The sequence below is a fragment of the Rhinolophus sinicus genome, chromosome X, assembly GCF_036562045.2.
Source record: "Rhinolophus sinicus isolate RSC01 chromosome X, ASM3656204v1, whole genome shotgun sequence".
Classification (NCBI taxonomy): domain Eukaryota; kingdom Metazoa; phylum Chordata; class Mammalia; order Chiroptera; family Rhinolophidae; genus Rhinolophus; species Rhinolophus sinicus.
The window spans coordinates 4,532,714-4,553,187 of record NC_133768.1 but is presented as its reverse complement, the minus strand read 5'-3'; the positions used below and the strand labels follow the sequence as shown (position 1 = coordinate 4,553,187).

General features: G+C 43.0%; 1 protein-coding gene across 9 annotated transcripts in view; it reads right to left on the bottom strand.

Annotated features, from left to right (window-relative positions):
* The window catches only part of NLGN4X (neuroligin 4 X-linked), a 280,633-nt gene extending 260,159 nt beyond the window's left edge, over positions 1-20,474 (bottom strand). The window contains exon 1 of one of the 9 annotated variants that reach the window (XM_074323442.1): positions 19,861-20,474. The gene's annotated coding sequence lies outside the window, so the exon portion shown is untranslated. Of the gene's footprint in view, positions 1-17,649; positions 17,797-18,024; positions 18,227-19,017; positions 19,122-19,310; positions 19,615-19,860 lie in introns of those variants that run through there. The other 8 variants (XM_074323448.1, XM_074323443.1, XM_074323449.1 and 5 more) reach the window with 8 other exon arrangements.

The following is a 20,474-nucleotide window of genomic DNA, read 5'->3' as shown; positions in this document are numbered from 1 at the left end:
TTTATTGCAGCACTATACACAATAGCCAAGACATGGAAACAACCGAAATGCCCATTGGTAGACGACTGGATTAAGAAGCTGTGGTACATTTATACAATGGAGTATTACGCAGCCATAAAGAAGAAAGAAATCTTACCATTTGCAACAACATGGATGGACCTAGAGAACATTATGTTAAGTGAAGTAAGTCAGACAGAGAAAAACAAATACCATATGATCTCATTCATATGTAGTATCTAAAGAAAAGAATGAATGAATGAATGAACCAGAAACAGTCTCAGAGACATAGAGGAAAAAATGAGGGTTGCTAGATGGGAAGGGGTGTGGGGATGAGGGGGAAGGTGAGGGGATTAGAAAGCACAGTCGGTAACCACAAGATTGCCACAGGGTTACGAAAGTCAATTTGGGGAATGTAATCAATAATGTAAAGATTTTGTAGGGTATCCAATGGACACTTGTCTCATTAGGGAGATGATCTCAGGGATGATGTAGATGCCTGATCTCTGCACTGTACACCTGAAGCTGAACAATAATGAATGTCAACTACAATTTTATATATGTGTGTGTGTGTGTGTGTGTGTGTGTGTGTGTGTGTGTATATATATATATATGTATATACTTACAAGAAGCATAGCACAGCATTAGGAATAGACAGTGGAAATGCAATGGCTGTGTGCGATGTCAGAGGGGTAGTAGATGGGGGAGGGGGTTTGACACAGGGTGAGGGATATAAATGATAAATGTCTAACTATTACATTGTTTTGTGCACCGGAAACTAATAAAAAAAATTTTAAAGGGGGTAAAAAGGTGAAGGGGAATAAGAAGTTCAAATCTTCAGGTATAAAACAAGTAAGTCATGGGGATGTAATGTACAGCATAGGAAATATAGTCAATAATATTGGACAGCCTGGTATGGGGTCAGATGGTTGCTGGATTTATCATGGTGGTCACTTCCTTGGGTATATGAATGTTGAATAACTACGGTGTATACCTAAAACTAATAGGATATTGTATGTTACCTATATTTTAATAAAAATTTTATAAAAACAAAACAACAAAAAATAAAAAAAACAAAGCCTGACCTTCTGAGAGAATTAATCATGAAAAATAATGCTTATGAACATTTGCAATAATCCTAAGTGGCTTCTGCTATAATATTGTGGGAAAGGTAAACTTCAAAATGGCGTACCTATAGACAGTTACATAAATATAAAATAAAAATATGGATGTAGTGATGGGAATATGGATATAATTCAAATATAAACACAGGCAAGTGCAATATGATACAAGTATTGTCACAGGTATGATAGTTATGATATTAATGGTTATAGACACTGATACTGGCATAGATATATACAGTGATATATGTGCAAATATGTACATACATTACACAGGATATAAATACCGATAAAATACAGGTATAAATAGATAAGCATCAGCTATGTTTTAAAAACTCAGGAAATTGCTACCAGAAGTTATACAAATTGTTTAGTTTTTTTGTCACTGGCTTATGGAATGATGCTGATGATTTTTACATTTTGTTATCAAAATTTCTGTATTTCCTATAATACGCATTCCTTTTCTGCGAGGAAAAACACACTGTCTTTTAAAAGCTCCTTGAAAAGGCCAGAGAGTGCTTAAATGACTTACTCATAAAATGGACCCAGTTACCAGAATTCAAAAAAAAAAAAAAGAAAAAAACCCAGAATGCTTCTTAAGATACACTTAAGTGATAACCACCCATGAGCATATTAAAATTTTATATTAAAACCCACAACATAACGTTAAGAAAATGAGATCACCTTTTTAAAACAGTCTCCCCACCCCTCTCTTCTGGCAACCATCAACATAGTCTCTACATCTATGGTCTGTTTTGTTTTGTTTATTCTTTTTTGTGTGTGTTTTTTTTAGATTTCACGTATATGAAAACCATACTGTATTTGTCTGACTTGTTTTGCTGTAATGCCCTCCGGGTCCATCCAAGTTGTTGCAAATGGCAAGATTCAGGGAATGAGATTGCTTTTAAAAATATCACGATGAAAACACTGAAACACATTGTGGAAGGCATGATCCCAGGCCCGTCTCAAACTGTGGTGTATGGGACGAGTTTTGCTTTCTGCAGTGGAATGTCAGAGATGGATGCAATGAAACCCTGTCAAAGACATGTGAACTTGGCTGGTGCCCTGAGGTTTCCTGGTGGAAAGACCTGTTTTTCACAGCTGAACAGCCCTGGACCTGTGAGGTGGGTGGAGCTGACCAATGCAAGCGAGACTCTGAGTGAGACACCAAAGCCAGAAACTCTCGTGCCTCAATCCTCCAAGAATACAATCCTCCCTCCAGGTCCAAACCCTGGATGGGATGTGTCTTCTAATGGTTCCTTAACAGAGTCCTGTCATCCACGAGCTCTCAATATCCAAAGACGTATTGACGTCCAACCACAGCAACAGAGTAAGACAAGTACCTGAAGCAGTAACACTCATGTAGCTCTGGGTTAGATACCACAATGGAGTATTGGAAGAATACACGAAACACGCATGTGTCCACACAGAGCTAAATGAATGACGGGAAAAATAAAGGAATGAATGGCAGAGAAAGGATGAGCCTTCCTTACAAAGGAAGTCTAACTAACTGAAGGCAATACTCGACCATCCAGGACGTGGAACTAACGTCTCCCTCTTCTCGCCTTAGAAGGACGTGAGTGATTTGCTTGGAAGCAATGGACTACGGAAAGGGGACGGCTGTGTGACTTGCCAATGGAGACACCTGGTTCAGCTAGGTGGGCACAATCCACATTCAACAACGCAATGCCGCCTTGAAACGATAACAAGAAGGGCAGTTTACCTTTGTGTGTTCCCTCCCCCAAAACACACGCCCCCCCCATCTAAAACAGCTCCCAAACTCCAACCGGGGGACGCTTCACATGATACCTCAAAGCTATTAAACTCATGAAAAACACGGTCATACAAGTGTCACAGACTAGAGGAGACTTGAAGACACATGACAGCCAGATGCAATGGGGTATCCGGGGTGTGATGCTAGGTGATAAAGGGGCATTAGGTAAAAAACTGGTGAAACAGCAAATAAAGTGTGGGGGTTAGTTAACAGTGATGTGTGGGTATTGGTGCCTTATTTGTGACAGGTGTAGGCCGTTAACTGGGTCCGTAATAAACTGAAACTCTGTATTATCTTTACAATTTCTTGGACATCTAGAACTAAAAAAGAAATGAAAACAGCATTGCAAAAATGCCCTAAAGGAAAACCAAAAGGTTTCTATTTTGCAGAATTCGTCAGCGTGGAACAACAGACTTAGTGTTCTCCCTCCAGTAATGGGGGTGGGGGGGGGTTTGCCGGCTTCTGACCCCAACACTTCCCATCCAGTGAAATACTCACATCCTGCTTTGAATTCTGCAGAGTCAAAGCCCCAACATACACAAGCAATGCAACAACAAAGTTAACAATTTAAAATGCCTCTCACTGGATTTTTTTTTTTTTTTTAAAGGGTTCGTTTCAAGTGCATTTACTTTGAAGCATCCTGGAAATACGGTGAGTCTCAGGCACCAGAGAGGGCTTTCCACACTGCTCGAAGCTCAAGTTCTGAGAAGAGGAAGAGAGAAGCACAGAAAGCCCTTGACAGAGCCGCGGGGCTGTTTGTCAAACAATCAGTAATTCCCAGGTACACAGGTTCCATCTCAAGAAGAGCCATGACACTAAAATAGCCCAGTTTCCTCAGGTCTCCATCACAACAACCCATTACGCAAACACAGGGGGTCAGGAATGAGCTGTGTAGATACATCACATAGATTACGCTCATAGTAAATCAGCAATTTCTTATCCTGACCTCTGTTTCTCCTTGGTGCAGTCCTTTAATGCAGATAAATCGTCATTTAAAAAATACCCATTTCAGAGAGAACGGACAGGTGCCATGCAAAGCCCTTGTTGTGTGACAAGACAATCACAGACCTGCCCTGCCCTCTGAGCTGAACTTTCTGTGTCACCTGCTCTCATGCCACACAGTTAAGACCTCAGGGTTTACCAGAAAAAGGGGCTCCTTGCTGTTTGCCCCCAAAACCTCTTGGCTGTGTTGACATTTAGGTGATGGTAAAAGTTTCTTTCCTCTAGGTTGCATCTCACGGGACTAGAAAGAGATAGACAGAGAAGTGGGATCCATTTGTGTTTGCAGAGATGAAAAAAAGGTTCAAGTTCCCTCCTTGGCCAAAGCCTTGTGGGGAGAGAGGAGAATGCACCCCTGAAAAGGGTCCATGCGCTCTTGAACATGTCTGCAACAAGGCAAGGCGTAGTAAATCAATGCAATTAGTTAACATTGCAAAAAATGGAAAGATACTGGATTCTTACAGACAATGATGAAGAATCGAGTTTTTTAAAAAAAGATCAGAAGGAAAAAAAAAAATCAGAAGCAGGTAAGTTGCTTTCCTAAAAACCAAGAGGAAAAAAAAAAAAAAAAGAGCTCCAAATAAGAAGTTTTGCTTTCAATGTTGGAGGTGTTTTTTCTACTCCCTCCCCTACGTCTTTTCATCGAAACGATTTGTCTTTAAAGCTCTGCTACATGTTAATGAAAAGTAGGTTTTTGAACCTCTAATGGTGTGCTTCGCTGTGTTAACCCACTGGACGATTCCTCCGACTTGGTATGCCTCTCATAAATGGGCAAAAGCAGATGTATCAAACCCTGGAATTTCAGGCCCTGCGTCTTCATTTCAGAAACAGTGTTTAAAAGTACTGACCAGCCACTTGGGCTGAGATAAGTCATTAAGCGCTTTGTGACTCAGTTTCCCTGTGTGTCAGTGAGGGAATTCGAATGACCACTCAGTGACTTTCAAGTCCTAACAACCTGTGACTACCTTATATTTTAATGTTGGTATGAATATCCCAACCCACTATATTGTATTTCTTTTTTCTTTTTAATTTTATTTTATTAAATTTATTGGGGTGACAATTGTTAGTAAAATTACATAGGTTTCAGGTGTACAATTCTGTATTACATCATCTATAAATCCCATTGTGTGTTCACCACCCAGAGTCAGTTCTCCTTCCATCACCATATATTTGATCCCCCTTACCCTCATCTCCCACCCCCCACCCCCCTTACCCTCTGGTAACCACTAAACTATTGTCTGTGTCTATGAGTTTCTGTTTCTCATTTGTTTATATTGTATTTCATAGATGCGATTTAATAATCGTTTAAGCACCCGCTAAACTGAAACGGCTACAAAATTACATCGTATATACTGGAACATTGTTCTGAATTCGGAGGGAGGATTTCGTTTTCTAGTAGGTTGGGAAGGACACGAGAGGAGGAAAGGGAGATGAAGGAAGGCTGCCTTCCATTCTGATCTGCTCTGGTGACACCCAGGCCCAGGGAGGCCCAGAGGGAGCTCTCTGCTTGGCCCACCACAGCTCGCTGTGAAACAAGGTTAGGAATTCCTGCTACTGCGTAAATTCCCTCTGGCGAGGGGCCACAGACTAGCAAGTTCAAGCGAAACCAGGAGAGGTGATGACCACCGCCTGGGAACAATATCTTTGAAATTGTCATGGCAGCTGTTTCAACACCTGCAAAACCGGGCCAGCCATCTAAGTGTGACATTTACCCCTGAGCCCCAGAGGGGCTGCAGGCAGGTGCTTGCGTTTTCTCTACATTAAACAGCATATTTAGGGGAGGTAGAATTTACAGTTAAATATAATATTAGAGACCCCCTTCCTTTTCAGTTTTCTTCTCCTTAAACTACATTTAAAGAGAAAAGGTAAACACATTATCTTGGAATGATTTAGCACTAGAATTGGAATGGTCAAATTTGTCATTATAAGGAATACATTTGAATTTTTTTTTAACTGATTGTGTTACAGTATTATTATACAGTGCAGAGTAAAAACTGTCTTTTTAAAAATTGTCAGGAAGATATGTTTCCCAATAAAGTAAATTATTTACATATATGCAAATATATGTGTGTTTATATAATTTATGTCTATATAATTTACATATACAAATTATATGTTATTGCATATATAAATTATTATGTATAAAATTATTACATAAATCATATAACTTTGTGTAAGTAAATTACATAGACCTATATAAATTATATATATATATATATATATATATATATATATATATATATATATTTAACCCAGTCACATCCAAATTAACCAGAAATTGTTTAGCTCTATGAATGCCCAACATGTATCCTGTTTTATACACATTCGTACAACTAAACGTTTTTTGTTAACTTGGATGCAACTAGATTAAGTAACCAAAATTTTGTAACTCAATATACAAGCTTATTTATGAAATTTTCATGTAATATTGATAAATTTTAGCACCTGATTCCTTGTTATTCATCAAAGGGAGACATTTCCGTCAATATAATTATCACATACATTCACGGACATTACTTTATCTTTGAAATTGTCACGGACCCATGAATCATCATACAACGCCTTCGCCCAAATTCAGTGATTCAACGTCTGAATTACTATGTTGGCCTCCTAACGCACTGCTGCTGGAGTTCCATCTGAACTTAAATTGGCAGAAGACGTTTGCTGAGATGGCATTTCCCCAGGTTACAAATTATCACAGCCCTCCGTCTTTATTGTTTATACCAGCTTTATTGCGGTATATTGCGTAGGATAAAATTCACCCACCTGTCCACTGTCACAGACGTCGGTTTGTTTTATGGTGTAACAAACTCATATTTCTCCCACTTTCTGCTTTGCCATTCCAGTATCTCTGCTGCACACTTTCTTTCTCGGCACACGTAGCTACTATTCAACATCAGTGTAACTGTTACATTCCTTCCTCCTCTGCGATACTGTACTTCTCAGCAAGGCAAACTGTCTCCTGCCTGCTGGGTTACGTTTCAGCTGCTAGCTCTGAGCTCTCTGTGCTAATAATAGGCAACACAAATCCCAAAGTGAGGTCTTTTGGGGTTTATTGCCTTGTTTTTGGTATTTGATTTTTCATTTTCAAAATGTTTTGTCCACATTTCGATGATGCTGATTCTCTAACGGTATCAGTGGCAAATATTTCTCTGGCCGTGCCCTAAAACGAGTCCATCGTAAGCTTGGCACGTGGGTGAATTCACAATATGTACACACATGTTGATGCTTCTTTCACAGCAAGAAGACCAGGCAGCTGTCTATTCCCCAAAGTTCTCTTATCAAATATCTGTGTCTTTGCTCATTAATCCTAGTAGCCTGTCCTACTGAAGGCACTGGAACTTAACAGGGTATCGTCTCCATCTGAAAATTATATTGAGCAAAAAGGCCCTACTGATTTTTGCTTTTAACTGTTTTAAAAATATTTATGAACACTGCATTAAGGTATTTTCCTTAACATCGCTCATAGGACATGTGAGATTTCACACACACACACACACACACACACACACACCCCAGAGGGAGACAGTGAGATTCTGGTATCTAACTTGTTTGTTCTTAATGACAAGAGTCAGGTGTATTTTTATTGGGCCCATCCAACCCCCCACACTTACGTTTTACTGCCATAAAGAGGTACGAAATGGCAAGGTCGTTTGGGTAATATAGGAAAGATACACAACATAGTTTTCTTAGACTTCAACAAATGTTGAATAAATGAATGGGATACAAAAGAAAAAACAAAGAAGAGAAAAATCCAACAAGTTCATTTCTCCAGATTACCTTGGCAATTCAAACACTTGAATGTAACCTTAGGTCTTGGTAGCTATTCTTTCAGGTCTCCAACAATAAAATATAATAGAAGTATTCTCAACACAGGTCTGCGATGATTAGTTATGTAATTTGGTTCACACTCCTTACAAAGATTCTCAAATTATCTGTGATGTTTCCTGAATCCATTAGTGGGGGCTTCTCAAATCCTTAATGCGTCTGTTTTCAGCGTAACATTTAAGAGAGGGGTATAACACAGGCGGTTCTCCAAAATCATTGGATCTGGGAGCTTCTTTAAGAAAGAAGCTGATTTGGGAATCATTCCCATCAATTACTACCTATGATGTTTTCATATTTTTTTTTAATTTAAATTTTTAGAAATTTTTTTTCCCCTGAGACAATGCAATGTTTACTTTGTATTCAAGCAATCCTGGCTCACCCATATGAGTGACACTGTCTATTACTAAGCTTGTTTCATGAAGCAAAAAGACCATAACTGGCTGAAAAATAGATTATCTGAGAGGTAGTGGTTTGAGACAATCATCTGTGATTTTACAATCTTTGACATTCAAACACATTAGAATTCAATGTATTGTTCATGCCTTCAAAATGCTTTCTTGCCGTTCGACAAGTGTTTGTTTTGTTTGTTTGTTGATTTTTATTAAACTGTTCTTTCCTGACTATTTCAGCCATCGCTCTAGCTAGTTATCTTTATATTTCCTTAAATCCTTTAAGGACGTCTGAGATCTCATCACTCACCCAAATTTATAAAAGCTACGGAGAGAGGGAGAGAAAAAAGGAGGGAGGGAGGGAGGATGAAGGAAAGAATCCGTAATCCATCCCACAAAATAAGAAGGCATGATATACCAGGGGTGCCAAAAAAATGTATACAAGTGGACACTTTGGTCAACGTGGCTCAAGCAGGAGTTCGCCGTCATCAGAAGTGTCTGGGCGCTGATGGGAACCACTTTGAGCACCTCTTGTCATTGCAGAAGTGAAACGTGACTTGTATTTCTCTTTTGTTATTGGTATATATTGAGTATTACAATTTTAATACGGTTTTTTTCCTTTGTTAAAATGTGTATACATTTTTTTGGCCCCCTCTGTATGCATAAACTAAATACCCTAACAATGTTCTTATGAACATTCACACATAGGTAGGGATTTCTGAGAGCAGATCTATGCCTAATTCATGTCTCCATTTCCACGACTAACTTTGCCTGCAAAACTATGACTGGTAATACAGTACGTGTTCAATAAAACTGATGAATGCCAAGAAAAGTGCATGAAGAACAAACTCTTGCTGGATTAAGAGCATAGTTTCCAGAAAAAGATAAATATACCTGAGTCACCAAGTTTCCTTCCTGCCCGGGCTAAGGACCTCCGTTTCAAAACCTACCATATTGCCTCTGCATCTTGAGCAAGACCACACAAGTGACCCGGAGAACAGAATCTATCCACAGTAGGCAAACGGATGCTGGGACAAACGGCCATCACCACCGGCACCACCATGCTCATGGTGGACATCATGGATTGGCTGTGGCATCTTTCCTGCTGAGCGCCACACAGCCTTACACAGACTCTGCCTATCCATCATGGCAGGAAAGATACATGGCTCCACGTATGTCCCCAGTGTCGTGAGATTTCTAGACTGGTTCACAAAAGCACACGAAGTATCAATCAGTTGTGTTTCAGTGAGTACAGGACTATGTGTGTAGCCACAGTGATAGTAACAGCTCTTCTGCACTGAAGGGTGAACTTGTAGTTTCTGTGGACCATTAGCATATATTGCCGTGTATAATGCACACGTTTTAGGCCCACTTTTTTCTGTGAAAAGTAAGGATGCACATTATATGTGGGTAGTACTAATTCCATAGCAATATAAATGATTTTAATTCTTTTATTTATGCTTATGAGCTAAAAGTGTAACTCTAGACATCAATAACGATATCCGTATGCAAAATAATGCCCTGGAATACAATCATCAGTTTTGTTGAACTTACAACGAACTTGTAACTACGAAGAGTTCTTGGCCTTCTATGATACGTAAATATCGTAAATTGTTACCACTACATAAAATTTCTTGTACCTTGTATCTGTTCTTAGGTTTCGTAATTATGTGTTACCTAAAATTCCTTGTACCGTATGTTGAAAAAACAAATGCTAAAATTTCTTTGTAATACAAAAAACAAGTACCTCAGTATAAACAAATAAAATATTGAATTAAAAAATTAAAATGAAAGATTTTTTTTCCCCCTGAAAGTTGGGGCCAAAAAACGTGGGTGTGCATTATACACGACAAAATACAGTAAATGCAGAAACTGTGCGCCAGCCTGGAAATCCACTTACCACATGTGGCAGTTTTTTTTGGGAAAAGGTACATCAGTTTCTTTGGGAAAAGTGACTATCAGTCTATGTATCTTTCTATGTAACTATGCATCTATCATCTATATTTTATGTTATATGAATTATATATTTACATTACTTTTATATATTAATATTAGTTCATTAGATATGTTATATACTTATATACAATTATGCACAATATAATACATAATTATATTCATATAATACAATGTATAACTAAATGAACTTTTGTTTTGTATATATATACATATGTATACACACACACACACACACATATATATATATATATATATATATATATATATAAAGGCTTTCCAATGAATTTTGAAAAATAGTGAACTCAGATAACGAAGGCTTCCTTCATCAGTTATATAAGTGGTATATAAACGTAACAATCATTAGGTACATATCTCTTTAAATGCAGTTCAGCTAGTTTAGATGATGAAGGCTTTCTAGAGACAATCTGCCAACAAAACTAATATAAGCAAGAATAGCTCCCTGACTGCCCTGAGCCCACTGGTGTCTACATACCAGCACATTGAAGTGTCAGAAACCTACGTCTGTTTGCACACTTGGAATGTGTAATCAGAACGTGTATCCGGTGGTGAGTGGTGAACCAGGTCAGGAAATGGTCCCCACGAATCCCTGTCTGCTGTGGCCATCAGCTACCATGTTTCCCCAAAAATAAGACCAGGTCTCATATTAATTTTTGCTCCAGAAGATGCATTAGGGCATATTTTCAGGGAGTATCTTAATTTTTTCATGTACAACAATCCACATTTATTCAAATAGTCATGTCATCTTCTTCTGGAACATCGTCATAATGTACTAAATGCATCCGTCTGGCTGACGATCTTAACTGGGGCTTGTTTTCGGGGAAACACGGTAGGCTGTTTCTGAATCTCCAGGTAGGTCACTTTGAATCAGGGGTCTAGCTTGAATTGAAACGCAAAAGCAGTCAACTCTGCAGGGTAAGAGGGACCAAGACCATAAAGAGACTATTGTGAGTTTCTCATCTTTTGTGACTTCGAGCTACTCGGTGTTTACTGAAAGTGAATGCTGGGTTTGTCCACAGTGCTGAGAGAATGCTGCTGGCAACTGTGCCAGAAGTTTTCAATGGGAACAGTCTCTCAGCAGACCTCTTAGGGCACCGAGAGAAAGAAAGGCATGCCTCTCCTACGAGGCCGATAAAAGGGTTATGAGGTTCCCTTTTCTCCACTTCCTCACCAGCACTTGTTGTTTGTTGATTTACTGATGATACTTATTCTGACAGGTGTGAGGCGACTCTCATTGTGGTTTCTATTTGCATTTCTCTGATGATTAGTGATGTTGGGCATCTTTTCTACGTCTGTTGGTGGAATTGCAAATTGGTGCAACCACTACGGAAAACAGTTCGGAGGTTCCTCAAAAAGTTAAAAATAGAACTACCTTATGACCCAGCAATTCCACTCCTGGATATTTATCCAAAGAAATCCAAAGCACTAATTTGGATAGATATAGGCACCCCTGTGTTTACTGCAGGGCTATTCACAATAGCCAAGATGTAGAAATAACCAAAATGCATAACAATAGACGACTGGACAAAGAAATAGTGGTCCATTTATACAATGGAGTATCACCGAGCCATTAAAAATAAATAAATCTAACATGGCTGGGCCTAGAGAACATTATGCTAAGTGAAATAAGTCAGAGAAAGACAAACACCATATGATCTCACTTATATGTGGAATCTAAAGAACAGAATAAATGAGCAAACAAAACAGAAACAGACTCATAGATAAAGAGCAAACTGATGGTTGTGAGATAGGAGGGAGGCTGGGGGATGGGTGAGAAAGGTGAAGGCATTAGGACGTACCAATTGGTGGTCACAAAATAGTCCTGGGGGTGTGAAATACAGTACGGAGAATATAGTCAATAACGTTGTAAAAACTAGATATAGTGTCAGATGGGTATTGGACTTATGGGGGGATCACTTCATAAATTATATAAATGCCCAACCACTACACTGAATGCCTGAAACTAATATAAAATAATATTGAACGTCAACTATAATTGAAAAGAAATATATATGTGTATATATATATATATGTGTGTGTGTGTGTGTGTGTATATATGTATATATGTATATACATATATACACACACAGAGGGTGACAAAAAATGTATGCACATTTTAAGAAAGGAAAAAACTATTAAAATTGTAATATTCATTATATACTGATAATGAAAAACGAATACAAGTCACGTTTGACTTCTGCAATTACAAGAGGTGCTCAAAGTGGATCCCATCAGTGTAATTTTAATAGCTTTTTCCTTTTTTAAAACGTATATACATTTTTTTGGCACCCTCTGTGCATATATATATATATATATTCACGTGAGGTAAAGTCGAGCATATAGTCAATGGTATTGTAATAGCTACATATGGTGTCAGAGGGGTAGCAGAAATGGTGGGGTGATGACTTGTTGAGGTGACTTACAAGCTAATCACTAAGTTGTTCTGCACACATGGAAGTAATAATAAATCCATAAATATACAATGGAACGTGTAGTGCTATCTTAGCACTGAACGAGATTCAACATACATGCGGAAGAGATGCTTTCTCGCCTCTAGACTCCTATGTGCTTCTTTTTTATCTGGCTCGGTTTCACTTAATCACTGCCTGTTGATAGTTCTTTCATGGCTGAACTGGAATTTTAAGAAAAGTTAAATAGCCACCTTGCACTTCAAACAGAAAAGAGCCAGGGTGGGGGAGGACGAGGAGGCCGGCCTTTTCAAAAGGGGGCTCAGTTTGGTTCTGTGCAAGTTGTCAGTTTGTCTATCGTACTAAGCGACGTGGTACAATCCTGTTGGATACGAAAGGGCAGTATTTTATCACACCTACCCTACAGACGATTCCGCCGTAAGAAAAGTTCCTCAACTCAGAAGAGAAAGTTTCAAGGGCACTTAGAGGACATGGATGTTTGCCCTGAAACACACACTTAGATCTCACTGGGAATGGCTGGCAGGCCCATCACAGGGAACGGACATCATGAACTGTTTAAATATCAGACAGGTTTGGTGGCGGGAAGGAAAGGAAAATGACTAAGGCAAAGTCACATTTTTCATTCTGGTATTGTGTTGTGTGACTTTACCTAATGTGCTGCAAAGGCTGAGAGAAACATTTTCATGGAAGAAATAGCTGTTGGGTGTGGTGGTGTATATGGGCACATCTAAGTATTAGACGTACACAGACACACACAGACACCTGTCAACTCTTACCACGTGACTTTAGACTATGGGGGCATATATCCGAGAGACTTAGAAATAAGCAGGTAACAATGACATAGTAGTTTCTTTGTAAAAAAAAAAAAAAATGCATTTGTTTTCATCTTCCCACCTAGCCCAGTCACAGAATGAGACTTATTTTTAAGTAGGAGAAATGTGAAAAGAATAAAGCCACTGAACGTCAGAGGGCTCTGGACCAGCCCCCGCCCTTGTTTCTGAGTCCTGGATGCCGCTGGCTTAGGCACCCAAGCTGGCTGACCATCAGGGTAATGGGATATGCATCCCTCCCAGAGTTCTGACCCAAACACTGGTGATATTGAAATACGAAACAAGGAAAATGACACCACCAACACACACCCTCCTGGCTATCAGAACACAACAAAATGCAAATATAAACGTCAACACACCACCATGCCTCATGCCAATCATAGTGCCAGTAACCTTAGCTTTTAAAACATCCACAACCTTATCAAGGAAGGCAACTGTGTCCAAGTTTCTTTTCTTTTTAAGGTAGAAAAAAATCCAAAGGGAAGTTCCACACTCCAAAGAAATTTACTTTGCAAAATATGTGCACTCTGCCCTCAGCCACAAAAAAAAAAGAAAAAGAAAAAAAAAATCCACAACCAGACAAAAATAAAAATGTAAAGTGAGCCTGGATGAGGGGCTGCCTGCAGATATCCCAGAATAGTCAAATTCACAGAAGGTGAGAGTAGAATGGTGGTTGCCAGGGGCTGGGCTGGGAGGAAATGGGAGTTATGAATCAATGGTTATAAAGTTTCAATTAAGCAAGAAGAGTAACTGTATGGATCTCCTCCCCACGCCAACAATATTGCCCTGTACACTTACAAATTTGCTAACTCTCCAGTTACGTGTTCTCACCATAAGGAAAGAAAATAAAAACATACACCAGGGATGATGACCTTAGGATCCATCGTCCCCTCATCCAACCAGGTATTAATTATTAGCCTCTAGAAACCAATACGCTCTCGGATGTCAACACACAGAACCAAGAAGGCCCACTTGTAAACCAAAACCATCACTGTTACTGTAGCCAATCCCTATTGACATAACATTCGTGTTAAATAAAACCACCCAAACAAAACTCGGGGTTCCTTCCCCACGTGTCCAAAGGGCTGTGAAACTTTCATTCACATTATCTTGAAATAAAGATTTCTCTCCTTGACATTTCCTCTAGTGGGCCCTGAAGCGTTCAATCTTTTTCCTTTCCTTCCTAAATTATACGGCCGTCAACTCGATGCAACCTCATCTGACTACCTATGTGATGTGTGTTGGGGTTTGGTTGGTTCATTCAAGCACCACTTCTGAGAGGGAGGAGAGTGGGTTGGACCACAGAAGAGGATCGTTCTTGAAATTTAATTGGCCAATTTCCACAGGCAGGTGGCACTCAGGTGTTCCACAGGTGACCCCAGGTGATCAAATGTCTGAAGTCTGAAATTAGCACCCTCATTGGGCTGGCTACCCTCCACTACCAACCTTCTCATGTGCTGATTTTATGAGCCTTTTATCCAGTTTTTGTTAAGTCTAACACCGCACAGAGAAATCCTTGTAATGCACATTCATTCAAGGCCCATCAATGGCCAACTTCTGGGTGGTACCACTTTTTTCTTCTGCCTTGTTCATTTGTGTTACTCTGCCCCACCCCAAGAAAAATGAGGCAGAGTGTCCCAGCCTGCCATTCACGGAGCAAAGAACAGTGGAGGCTTTGAAAGGCCAAATGTAGGTTGTTTAGAGAAAAATGACAAAACTGGAAAATATTCATGGAGTGAATGGTCCATGAATGGTCGCACTACACGACCCATGACCTCACTGACTGGACCCACACTTTTTTTGGGGGTCTTCCGTTTCCAGATCCTCACTTTCCCTCTTTGACTGGGCAAAAGCTGTCTATTTGATTTGAAACTGGTAGCCGACAAGTTTCAGTCATGAGCTTCTGCTACCTAGAAGGCATAATATAAGAATTCTTTAACTCAATGAAGTACCCATGAAGTTCTTCTTCTGAAAAGATACAGTATCCAGCAAGGAAAAAAAAAAAAAAAAAAAGAGCAACTGATTTAAACTAAACCCTGAACAGACTTCTCCCATTTGGGAATCAAACTCATATTGTTAAGGGTAGAAAACATTATATAGAAAGACTACAATCTGCTTTCCACACTCAAAATCTGTTCCTTACACTTGACTTTTCACAGAACTAAAATCAGCTCTCAGCAAGTCTGGAACTTACGTGTGTTTTTAAGCAGATAAGCCGAGCGTGAGAGGGAGGGTAGGAAAGATTTTAAAATATTTTCACATCCTCATTTCAATTGAATGAAATAAAGTCCATGAACAAGTTGCATTTTTGACCATATGCGACCACGTCACAAAGGTTTAAAATATGGGGTACCATTGAAAATGGAAGCACGTGAAACCAAGGGCATCCACCCCGGCCCTGGCACGTTTACTTTTGTGAGAACCCAGTGACAGATTGGGGGTCCTCTGTCCTGGCCTTACGATTTGTGCTGTGCTCTAGTCTCTAGGCATCGAATCACTCGATTCTGAAGAGTTCTTCAAGAGACCCTTGTACATTCTGAAAGTCACGTGATGTGTAGTCAGTGAGCACGCTTATTGTGCAAGGACCAGTTTTCCACAAATTACTGCAAAGGGAAAAAAATTTTAAAGGCCAGGTTCAGAAATTAAAACAAAACAAAACACCACAACACAAAACCAATACACTTATCATTAGTCTGCACTCCAGGTCAAAACAATAATAATAATACCATTGATATCCTCGCTTTTCTCCACCTTAGTCACTTATCAAGTATCTTTTCTGTTTAGATCTGGGTAAAAATTAGCTGGAGTGCTGGCTGTAGGGCCAGTGCACATTCAGCTTCATTTTACATAGAAATAAGGTACAAAGGACAGCGACCATTCTTCCACCCAAGAAAAATATGTCAAAACACCTGAAAAGAGGCATCAATGCACAGCCATAACTAGGAAAAACCAATTATTGTGTCCCTGCTCAAATTCATGCTGGTTTTCAAAAAATAATAATAATAAAATACAAAATAAAATCTCTCATTTGAAGGCAGTGATTTAAAACTGATCAAGTAATTTTCCACTTGCTACAATTGGACGTGATTATTTTCTTACAGGTCAAGACACTCTTTGAAACTGCCTCTCTCTCTCTCTCTCTCTCTCTCTCTCTATTCAACTACACTGCCTTGGGTAATAGAATATTGAACTTGTAATCTGAAAAACATATATGTTCGCAGAGGCCTCAGTGAAATTCTTCTGTTCTTAATTTGGGGATCCATTTTTTAAATCCCCCTTTTTTTCCCCCCTGGAAATCAGGGATGGATGTAAGTGGGTGCCATGAGCCCACCCCCACCCCCACCCTTCTGCTCCATCTACAGGGGGAAAATTATCCTGACATTTTCGGGATTACTGTCAACCTCTTCCCACAGCCAGCTAAAGGCATGAAAGAATTCTCCACTCCCCGAGCCTGCCCCCCACCAAAAATGCGGATTTCTGCGCAATCTGATCATTTTTCTGGGCTTTGCCATCCTCCAGGAAAACACGAAGCATCTGTACTCCAAACAGAGGCTCTCTTTTAGCAGCTGATGTGGCTTTGTTCTGATAGTCAGGTTTTTCTATCCGTCCTGGCCGCTGCATTGCCAGCTGAAGCAGGTACCGACCCTCAATTTCTCAAGCATGCGCTTCCACGGTGCCTGCAGCACGCCTACACAACCTGGAAATTCTGCCTTATCAGGATAAGTAGGTCTCCCCCAAACTTTTTTTTTCCTCTCGTTTTCTCCTCTGCGTCCCCTCAAATCATGGAAAGCTCTGAGTCTGAGAAGGGAGCTGGCTCGCACCACGTCCCGTGAGAAAACGCTTAGACGCCAGGCGCTCATGAGGTTGAAACCCTGCCACCAGTGGATCCCCTTCAAAAGCATAGGCTATGAACACATTAAACCGTCTGCCCCCTCCCCAAAAGACCAAACGGGAAAAAAAAAAATCAAATCAAGAAGAACGCATGCTACCACCTCGTGGATTCAGCTCGCAAGGACAGCACCTGCTTATTACTTGGATAACCCCCACTCATTAAACCTCACCCCCGAATTTAAGTTGGGTCCAAAGGAGAGCTTGGGATCCTCGCGCACCCCAGACTCGCCCACGCACTGGGTTTCGGTCATTACGCGCGCACCCCATGTGGGCTGAAGCTCCAAGCCGGGCGCACGGCGGGGGCCACCCCACCGCCACCCCTGGACCCCCCACGCTGCCACCTGCACCCCCCACTCCCCGGCCAGCCCCGAAACAGCAGCCCAGTGGCTCCGAAAACAAATAAAGAGAGGCCCACACCTGCTACTCGGTTTAGAGGACGGAGTCAGAGAAAAGGAAACCTGCAACCAAAACAGAAGGGGAAAAAAAAGAAAAAGAAAAAGAAAACCGCCGCGAAAGGGACAGGAGAGATGCAGAGGACGTCCTCCGGGGTCCCTCCGGGCGGGACATCCGTTCCCAGGGTGGTCCCGGCCTGGCCACAGGGCTACGGGGGCGGTGGAGGGACCCCCGGCGGCCGCCCCCGCCGCTCCAGGAAGAAAGGGCGCTGTGTCTGGCGGCGAGTAGGCGCCGGAACGGTGCTCCCGGGCCCAGGACCGCGCGCCCCACGGGGCCCCGAGCCGGGGGCGCAAACCCCGGAGGCCTGCCCGAGACCCCCGCGGAGGGAACCCCTCTTACCGCTTCTCCGAGGGGCGAAAGAGTCCGGGCAGGTTGGGGGCGGGGGCGGAGAGGACAGGGGCGTCCGGGAGACGAGGACGCGAGTGCGCCCGGGGAGGCGGCTGGCGTCCTGGAGAGCGGGAGGGGGAAGGAAGAGCCGCGGGGTGGGGGCGCAGGAGGGGACCTCGGCCTCTCCTCCCACCGCCAGCCCCGACCCCCGCATGCTCTGCAGCCCAGCGACACCTCCCACCCCACCCCCACCCCCGCACCCGCCCGCGCTTCCGCAGCTCAGGCCGCGCGAGTGCTGGCGCAGGCCGGGGGCGCCTCGGCCGCGGCTTTGGGGAGGGGGCGGGACTCCAGGTAACTTGGTCTCGCAGCCCCTCGCCTACCCCCATTGCCCCCCGTCCGCAGGCTGCGGGTTGGGGGGCTCTTGGTTCTCAATTCTACCCGCTGGGGTGGGAGGGGGCCAAGCCAAGCCGCGCGGGAAGGGGGGCCGGGAGGAAATCGACCCGGGAAAGCGAGTGTGTGTGTGTGTGTGTGTGTGTGTGTTTGGGGTGGGGGGGAGGTAATTAGAAGCGCGGGACGGAGGAGAGCTTTGGGGTGGGGGTGTTATTTGTTAGGTTGCCCAAAGCAATGGGGTGGTCCGCATATTGGAACAGACTCCCCAGCCCCCACCACGGCAGGGGACTGGCCGGCGGTGCGCCCGGCGGGCTCGGCTCCGGGGACTCGGGCTCTCTGGGCGCTGGCGGAGGCCCGCATCCCCTGAGACCCGGATAGGGCGCCCAGCGCCTGTCCCCGCAGCTTCCAACTTTGTGGTCCTCCAGGAAAGCGGGCAGCTCGTGCTGCGTGCCCCTCGGAACGGTCCAGGCCAGACCAAAAGGCTCGCGAAGAAGGAAAACCATCAGCTAACCCCGCTTCCGCCGCCTGGCTCGCCGCTAACCCACACGCACGGGAAAGGTGGGGGGGGGGGGCGGTAGCCCGCTCCCCAGCTTTGCAGAAACAGCTCTAAGCTACCGTCATTTCGTCTTCACCCGGGGTCTCCGGCGCGCCCGGGTCGCTCCCCACCAAAGCCCCGCGACGTCCTAATGAATCACGTGTATTAATTCGTGCATCACACAAGCCGTCATCTTATCCCAGGCCAGCTGGGGAAGGGGGGGGTCGATTAATGCAACCCCGGCCAAGCCTGTTTTCCTTTTTCCTCTCTGGTTAACCCCAAAAAAGCAGCACCCCAGGAAGTGGGAGCGGACAGTTTCCTTAAAGCAGAAGAAGCGGGGGGGGGTGGGGGGGGGGAGCCCCGGGTTGCTCACAGTTTCCAGAAGTCCTTCTGCCTTGTCCATCTCCAGCCCTGGCTTGCAGAGAACTGGCGCTTTGCTCCGTCTCTCCCTGTACTGCAGATATATTTTTTCCCTCCTCTCCCCGCCACACTCTTCTGTTTATTTGTATGGAAGACAGTGCTACTCTGTAAACACATCACACACGGCCCTAGAACCGTTCAAATAGCTGATTGCAGCAAAACGCTCCCAAACCACCAGTGGTCCCATTTTTTTTTTTTTTAAGTCCAAAGGGGGAGGAAAAAAAAAGAAATGTTTCTGTCGAGATATGCATGAAGCTTGCACAAGACACGCCGTCCATCTACGTAGGTGCACCTTCCCACCCACACCTAAGAAATGGAGCGACAGATGGGAGAAAGTGCTGCCCAGATTTTCAGAATAAAAGGGGGGGAAATGTCTGATGAAGTAAAGCGTCAACGTTTGCAGCGAGCCTTGTCATCTTTGGCTGGGCAGCTCATACAAGTTCAAATATTTGAAAGGCTTCAGAAACAAATAACCCAGAGACACATGTTAACACAGCACCTACCTTCGCGGCGGAAAAACTGCACCAGCTGAGTGTTCTTTTTATGCATCCAGGTTTCTCTAGGAGACCCTGACGAGGGTGCGATTTGGCAGGATGTCTTGAGAGCAGGCGTCTTGGCTTTCTGCAATCCCAACTAGATTCGCTCCTCCAAGGGAATGTGAGGATCCCGCCACACCGCCTTTTGGAGGAAATTCGTGGTTTCTGTTGTAGATAGTCTTAGGCTCGCACAGAGGGAACAGGACAGGCAGAGCTAGGTCTGAATAAGAGCTCTGTGCTAAGGCCGGGAAGGGAGAGACGGGTCTGCAAGTAAAGGAGAGATTGAAGAGAGTGGTCCTAAGACTCGCTGCTCCCCCCTCTGCTATTGGACCAAACTGAATGAAATTCAGGAAGACAGCAGCCAATAGGTGTCCGCATTCGGCCCCATCACTACAGAAACCACATCCACAGCTACAAGCCGATGCAAAGAGCAGCTAATCCCAGTGCAAACCAGCTGTAACCTAGAGATTCCCCGGTGGGTGCCCCGGTGGTGAAACAGGTGAGCACCCCACACGGAGCCACCATGCCAGAGGCGTCCAGGGAAGCTCGCCCTGCATGTGTCTGCACTCTGCAGAAACCCT